We start from the raw sequence: 8177 nt of genomic DNA on the forward strand, positions 1-8177 counted from the left end.
TCTATGAATGATTGACCTGTTTTTATTCTATTCTCCTACTGGACATATTTCAGATTTTTTTTCCACTTGTCAAAGGTGGTTAAAAAAAAATTACCAGCCTTTGTGTAGGGTTGTAATAATTACAGACATAATAGGGGTGGAAACACATTGCATAGGATCAAAAACAATGCAAACATCAGTCATCGTGGGGAAATTTTCTCAGCTTATATATACTTCTGTGTGTGCAAGAGACAGAAAGAGAGAGAAAAAGAGAAAGTGAGTAGGGGGAAAGGAGAGCTTGTGGAATATTATGAAGATGGAGAAAAAGAGGGAAGGATCCCAGCAGCAAAGCTCTGAGGCAAAGCTCACGAAACCGGGCGGCATGTGGTACCTGCTGAAAGAAGCACTCCAGGCAGCCTACAAGATTCTACATCTGCCCGCAGGAGCCCAGGTGAGAAGTGCAAAAAAGACACCCAGGTATCGCTGTGCAGCACGACAGATGCAGTAAGTGAACTGGGTGCTGAAGTGTTAAAGAAGCTGATAGATGTTTTTGTCCCAGTGACTACAGGGCAGCTGCCAGGCTCATCGATGGGGCTGCCGAGACTGGGACACGCAAATGGAGTAACAGAAATACTGCGGTTCCTGCGCCTGGAAGTCTTCAGGTACCCCCAACGCTTACCATTCTCCCCTGTCTCCCCCTTCCCTGGTTTCTTCAGAATAGAGAAGCAGAACATTCTGGTTCCCGTGCACCTCACCAACCAGGGGCAAGGAGCTCATGAGAGGTTGTGTCCTTACAGGTATCTCTGGACTTTAAAAATGTGTCGCCTCCCAGCTATTTGCAAAGTGTTTGATTGACAAGGTTCTGAGTTCTGGTGACAGTGGTGGTACAGCCCCTGGAGAAAAGCTCTGCCTGCAGCCAAGGGAAGGAAGGGCAGGGCCAGTGTCCCCCCTGGTGCTGGCTGGAGAAAGGCCAGCTGAGGTCTGGGGCGCTGCAGCTGAGGGAGGGAGAGAGGCTGAGTGGAGGCCGGGAGCCTCTGTGGGCCCCGTGAGCACAGACGGGGCGGCACATGGGGGCTGGCAAGGCCCCTCCAGCAGCCGAGATCGCTCGATGAAAATGGAGAAAGTGCCTTGACTTTGATGTAGGAGCCAGGATCATTGACTTCTCTGGGTTGGACCCTCCTGTTTCTTAAGGCTAATGAGAAAAAAATAAGAAATATGCCAGGAAAGAAACTACTTTGACACACAGAGTGGTGTCACACCGACAGGGAGGTTGGATCAAAGGGCCCCTCTCTCTGCCCTGGGAGGGCGGCCAGGCAGGAGCCCCTTGGGTGGGACTGGACACGCCTGTTTCCCATCACCTGCATTGCTTCTTTGTCGTCCGTGGCATTGAGGAGGTGGCAGTTATAGCCACGGGGCCGGAGCGGGGACTCTGCCAGACCAGGCTGCAAACAGGGGGTCCCCACTCACCTGTGCGGTGGCAGGCATCTGTGGGAGGGGTCTGCTGTGTGAGCACAGGTGCCAGTGGTTTGCTTTGCTTCCTTCCGCTGGTTGCTTGCCGGACTCCTTCCCGATCAAGCTGTGGAGTCGACTGAGGGGGGCTGGCACAAGTTTCCAGCAGACACCATCGCTGCCACCCTCCCCGCTGCCACCACCTCCGAATTCATTGGCCAGGGGCTGCCTTGGGTGCTGGGCTAACCTGAGGGCCACTCCGCTGCCCTCTGCCAACTTCCTCATCCCCAGGAGCAGCCCCACTGGACAGCCAGGGCCCTTCGGGGGTGATGGGTACAGGTCAAAACCCAGTGTCTGGTTCCTGCTCTGCGATGGGATTAGCTGATGACTTCTGACCTGTCTACCTGCTGTGATTGTGATCATCAAACAGCAGCACCCACAGGAAAGCACGTGAGCTGCTAGCATTTCAGTGATGGAAGGAGTTGTGATTGCAGTACCTTTGCCTTCTCCTACTTGTCCTCTTTCAGGCCTTCGCCACTCATCTCTCTCCGGGCCAGGCCTTCAGATTCAGAGATAAGAAGGTAAGGGAGACAGACAGATAGATCAGCGTCTGGCTCCATGGAGGTCGCTGACCTCTGACCCAGGCCTTGGAGACTGTCTCCTGCCCCTGAGTCAGAGCATGTTACCCCACATGTCTGGCTAGTCTCTTCTGCCAGGGATTCTCAGGCCCCAGCTCGCCCCAGCCTCACAGGTCTAGAGGAAACAGCTGCCAGTCGTTCCTGTTTTTTCCGGAAGCCTCCGCTTTTCATCTCCTCTCTCCCTCTGCGGGTAACCTGGTAGGCAAGAAGGGGACGGCTCCCAGGCCCCATGGCTTCAGGCTTCCGTCAGTGATCACTCCCCACCCCACCCCAGAGTCCCAGGCCAGCCAGGAGTGGGGGCTCAGGACCAGCAGGTGGGATGGAGAGAGTGGCTGCAGGCACAGGGGTCTCTGCTGCGCGCAGGCGGCACCCTCCCCTCATCCCAGCCGCTGCTCCCTGCCCCCCTTCCGTAGGCCCGTTACCCTTTCAGGGGCAGAAGCCATTCTCTCTGTGTGTGGCTGGGGATTGATGTACACCACCCACATACATGTGGTCCCCTGCCACCTTCCCTTGTTCCTCTGTCACCTCTGGGCCCCTCCCTTGCACACTGAGCCCTACCTTAGCCTTTGGGGCCTCGGAAAGGACAGGGACCCACCAAATATTGGGTTGGCCAAAAAGTTCGTTTGGGTTTCCTGTAAGATGTTACGGAAGAACCCGAACGAACTTTTTGGCCAAGCCAATAGCTTGCAATTTCCTTGGTACAGATCATTCTGCATAAAACACAGTTCAACGGATACTCTGTGCCAGGTTCTTGGACGGGGAGAGAGAAGAACACGGTGTGATTTAGCCTCTTCCTCTGAGGCTCTGCAAGTAAGAAGCGGCAGACAGCCAGGTCAAGGGACAGTGTTAATTCGGTGCAGTTTTTTGCAGGAAGGGCATGCAGAATGGAAGGTGGGCTGGGACTCACGTGGTAGCATGACGATGGGTGCAGAGGGAAGAAAAGGGAGAACATGACCTTGGAGTTGAGCTTCAAGGAATGAGCTCGAGTTTACAAACCAGATTATTAACGTGTGGCATTTTCCTGAACTGGGGCAAGATTGACATGGTTACAGAGCTGGCGTCAGGGAAACGCCATAGACCCTAATTTCTCCCTACTTAGTTCATCAGGGAACAAGGGAGTTTGATTTAAACAGTCTCTTTTCTCTCTTTGTTTTTAGTATTTTAATTTATTTATTTATTTGGCCACACCACGTGGCATGTGGGATCTTAGTTCCCCGACCAATGCCCATGCCCCCTGTGGTGGAAGTGTGGAGTCTTAACCACTGGACCACCAGGGAAGTCCCAATTTAAACAGTCTCTTGGGAGGGAGAGGGGGTGAGGTCCATGGGATGAATGATACAGAAACCCCCCTGTGTGGGGTAACAGGACCAGCCAGAGTTTGGCTGGGCTCTGGGATTTGGCCACAGGAGGGTAAGCTGGTCACCTAAAGGGCTCCAAGGGACAAAAACAGCAGCAGAAGAGAAGAATGAGGGAATAGGAACAGAGGCTATTACTGTGCATTTGCCACGGGCCAGGCACCTGCCACACCTGCCTCGTCTGAGTCCCGTAATAGGCCTGCACGTTAGCTGGTGTTATTCTTTTACAGACAGTTACTAAAGCCCAGAGAGGGTGAGTTCCTTGCCAAAGGTCAAGTGTGTATGACTGCTCATTTCGTAGATGGGAAACTGAGGCTCAGAGGGGGGGGACCTTAACTGTACAAGATCACTCAACTAGTAATTAGCAGAGTTTGAACCCAGAGGTATCCGGCTCCAAGGCCTGTGCTCCTTCCACCACGAGATTCAGGGCCCAGAGACAAGACAGCTCTGACATCTGGAAGTTATTTCCTGGATGTGTTCGATTTCAAACACTCCCGCCCAAGCAAAGGTGATAAAGCAAATGACTCTCAGTCATTCATACGACACTGTTCGGTATATAGAATTTTTAATGTTCATTATCTTCTTTAATCCTAACGACAACCCTACAGAAGAAATCCTGCAGCAGGATTGTTATCTGCATTTTACAGGCAAGCAGGCTGATTCTCAGAGAGATTCTGTGAGTGAGGTCACAGAGCTCGCCAGGGCAGAGCAGGACAACAAGCCATGGCTTCTGGGCTCCTGGAGAGACCTAGCCCCACGATGGTTCCCTTGCCCATCTGTATGGACAGATGGACAAATCTAGACCCAGTGGGTAGAGGGCTACCCTCTGCACCAAGTCTGCAGCAAGAAGAACTGCAGGGACATCTTAGCTTGATATTACAGGCACTCATGTACCTCTGACAGTAAATATTTTAGTACATCCATCTGCCACCTTCGATGGTGGGCACAACCTTGGCCGCAGAATCACACACTGGCACCTCCAGCGTACACTCCAGTGGACAGCCCAGGGTTCGGAGGTTTCCGGCACTCTGGCCCGTGCACAAAGATTTTAGGCCTAGCCCCAACTGCATACCGGTTTCTGGACTTCTCTGTAGCTTGGGGACACGTCAAAGTCAGCTCTTGGAGTTGGGAGTCAGCATGTCCTGGAGAAGGGGGAGGGGTCAGGGAGGGGAGCCAGTGGCCTGAGAACTGCCCCTAGGGCAGAGCCTGTGGATGCTGGACTGACCCCTCCTGGCCTGTGAGCCGATCTTATCAGGAGCTCACTGTATACCCCGCCAGGGCCCCCCAACAGGTCCCAGCGCACCTGTGCTGAAGCAGAGCCCGCGGCCACACCCCACGTGCACGGGGGTCTTACACCCGAGAGGGTCCCGGAAGCCTAGGCAGTGGGGCAGGGGAGTGAGGGAAGGTGCAGAAGGGCTAAGGTCGCTTTTTCTATTTCCTTGTGCTTGTCATTGCCGTGGCTGACCAGGGACCTGCCTACGTAGGGCCAGAATTGCTCAGGAGCCATCTATCTGGAGAACGTAGCGTTTGGCTTCTGTCCCTCGGTTGTTCCCAGCCAGGACGCCACCTCCTGGCCCCCTGGTCTGGCCTCTCCCCCCTCCTCTCAGCCTCCCACCGACCCCGCCCCCCTCAGGTATCTGCCTGGCCCCTCGAGCCCCAGCCTGGCGCTGCCCCACAGTCCAAGGGGAGACCCACCCCCTCTGCCGGCCGCCTCTCCATCGAGGGGGGCGAAGAGGAGGCAAAGAGCCCCCCTCAGGTCGGGTCTGCCTCTTGGGTGGGGTCTTTAGGCAGCGGCCCCCAGCGCGCTCCCTCCACCCCTGTGCTGCTCTGACCCTGCCCCTTCACCCCTGCGCTGCTCTGACCCTGCCCCTTCACCCCTGCGCTGCTCTGACCCTGCCCCTTCACCCCTGCGCTGCTCTGACCCTGCCCCTTCACCCCTGCGCTGCTCTGACCCTGCCCCTTCACCCCTGCGCTGCTCTGACCCTGCCCCTTCACCCCTGCGCTGCTCTGACCCTGCCCCTTCACCCCTGCGCTGCCCTGACCCTGCTCCTTCACCCCTGCGCTGCTCTGACCCTGCTCCTTCACCCCTGCTCCCCGACCCTCAGACCCAGCGTGCCTGCCTGCTCCCACCATTCCTCCCCGACCTGCAGCTACTGTCGCTGCTTGTATAACAGGCCTGGCATTTTCGCTTGGTTTTTATGACAGAGGTGGTGGAGTGTTCAGGTGAGTGCTTGGGCTAAATAAGTAGAATCTGAGCATTCTTATCATTACCCCGTTTGCTGTTTCACTGAGGTTGTTTGCGGGGGGAGAGAAAGAGACTAAAAAGTGCAGGTGGGGACAAGCCGGGGGGGAGATTGCCAATAAAATGCTGCCACTGCAGGGCTGCTGGAAAGGCCACGGTTTGCACACCTGCTTTTGGAAAAGGGTTTTGCTTTGGGCTTGGGGTTTTTTTTGTTGTTGTTGTTTTGTCTTGGTTTTGAATTTTTGTTGGGAGTAGAGCTGATTTACACTGTTGTGTTAGTTTCTGCTGTACAGCAAAGTGAATCAGTTATATATATATACATATATCCACTCTTTTTTAGATTCTTTTCCCATATAGGTCATTACAGAGTATTGAGTGGAGTTCCCTGTGCTATACAGTGGGTTCTTATTAGTTATCTGTTTCATGTATAGTACTGTGTATACGTCAATGCCAATCTCCCATGGGCTCGGAGTTTTAATAGCAATGATCCGATTCGAGATAATGGCTAGATCCTGTCTCTTGAACACGAAACCATTGCTGTTTCCCTGAGGCTTAGTGGCCTCAAGACTCCCTTCCCACACGCCCCGAGCCCAGTGTCCAGGGACACTGCCCAGAGCGGAGTGGAGTTGAGGGGAGAGCCAGCCACACTTGCCTGGTCAGAAGGACCGCACACCTGGTCCCCAGCCCCAGCTCTGGCTGGCTGTCCGGAGCCCTAGGAATCCCCATGGTGGGGGAGCTTCGCCCTCTCCCCACTCAGGACCACAGGATCCTGAAACGTATAAGGCTAGAGGATGATCAGAGGCCATGTGTGCCCGTGTTCTCCCTCCCTTCCCTCTCTCCTCTCTGCTCGGTGGAGCATCTGCCCCTGTGATTCAGAGTCAGACAGATCTCACCTGAGAGATAAGAGCCCTTTCTGATAAAGGGTCCCTTTGGACCTCCATCCTCTCTGCGTGTGGAAGCTGAGGGGGGCCGCCTGGGGGAGCAGAGAGTGTTGAAAGGAACAGGAAATCTTAAGAACTTAAGAGTCCTTATTTTTGCAGATCAGGACACTAAAAGGTGATGGGGCCGAGGTCCCACCGTGATTTCTGGCGAAAATGGAGCTGGAACGCAGCTGTTCTGATTACGTATCAGTTGCTCCCTCTGTGCCTCTTCCAGAAACCAGGCTCCCTTGGGCATATTTGGAAAGTCCTTTGGGAGCTGTGCACGCTTCAGCAGCTGCATTCCTGGTTGACTTCTGGGTCTGCAAGCAGAGTGCCTCTGATCAGGTAAGGTGGGTAAAAGCAGATGGAGGGAGACGGCAGAGCAGAGGGGTCTGGCTGTGGAAGAGAGAGGGCTTGGGGTCTGAGCAGGAAGAGAGGGAGGAAAAAGGAGGCTCTAGGAAGCCTGGCCGGCAGGACCAGAGGCTCTGCCCTGGGAAGGCTCTGGACACCCTTCTGCACCCTGCCGTGTCTGCAGAGGGGCTACACTGGGACTACGAGTCCTGACCCCAGCCTGCAGAGACCTCGAGAGAGAGTTAGGGTCGGGTCAGAGCTCCGCGGGGCTCCCTCTAACGCGTCAAGCCTCTCACAAACCAGGAGAGCCAGTACCTGCTTCTCCCCAAACCAGCACCCACCCCCTTCCCTGTCACCTCCTGGATGGGTGATTTAGGAAACAAGATGTTCAGAATCATTGAGCGGTGGGAGGAGGTTGGAAACCAAGTGAGAGCTCTCAAGGCTGATCAATCTTCCTGCAGAGGTGGGATGGGAGGGGGAGAACTGACCGGCGGTGGAGAGAAATAGACAGGGGGAGAGGAGGGTGCTCACATCCATACGGCCATCTGTGCCCTTCTGGCACCTTGTGCAACAGAGTAAGGGTCTAGGAGGGCCAATGCCTAGGAACTTTAAAATTTACAGACAATTATGAGAATGCTAGGAAACAGACACATATGCAAACACAAACGACCCTTCTAAAACATTGCTAAGACATACTGATTCAGTTGACATAAAACATGCCCCACGGAAACATGTGTCAAATAATGTGCACGTACATATCTGGGGAGGCAGGACTAGCTGCAAGGCCTTCCCCAGGTCTCTCCAAGGAAGCAGATAGTCAACAGCTCCTACACAACGTCCCCCATGGTGTGAGTGGCTCAAGGATGAGGATGGAGAGGTTGTAAGAAAGGGGGGCAAAGGGATGGAGCTACAATTAGCAATTGGAATGAAAAGAGGGGATCAGGGACTAAGGTCACGTAGCAGGGAAAAGTGCACGAGGCCTCTGCCACAATTCAGACCTTCGGACCTGTGCAGGCCGAGGTGACCGTGTGTACACGTGGAACCCCACGTGACTCATGTTTCTTCAGAATCACAGGATGTTTGAGTTGAAAAGGACCTTGGAGGGTTTTTAGCACAAACTACCATCCAGGCGGCCAGAAATCCAGCTCTAGAGCCCGACTTACCTGGCTCCCAGGAATTTAGACACCGAAGCAGAACACCATCCTGGCTGAGCCCCTGGGCGGAGCTTGTGACGTGTGTGTGT

This window comes from Balaenoptera ricei, chromosome 9 (genome assembly GCF_028023285.1).
Source record: "Balaenoptera ricei isolate mBalRic1 chromosome 9, mBalRic1.hap2, whole genome shotgun sequence".
Classification (NCBI taxonomy): Eukaryota; Metazoa; Chordata; class Mammalia; order Artiodactyla; family Balaenopteridae; genus Balaenoptera; species Balaenoptera ricei.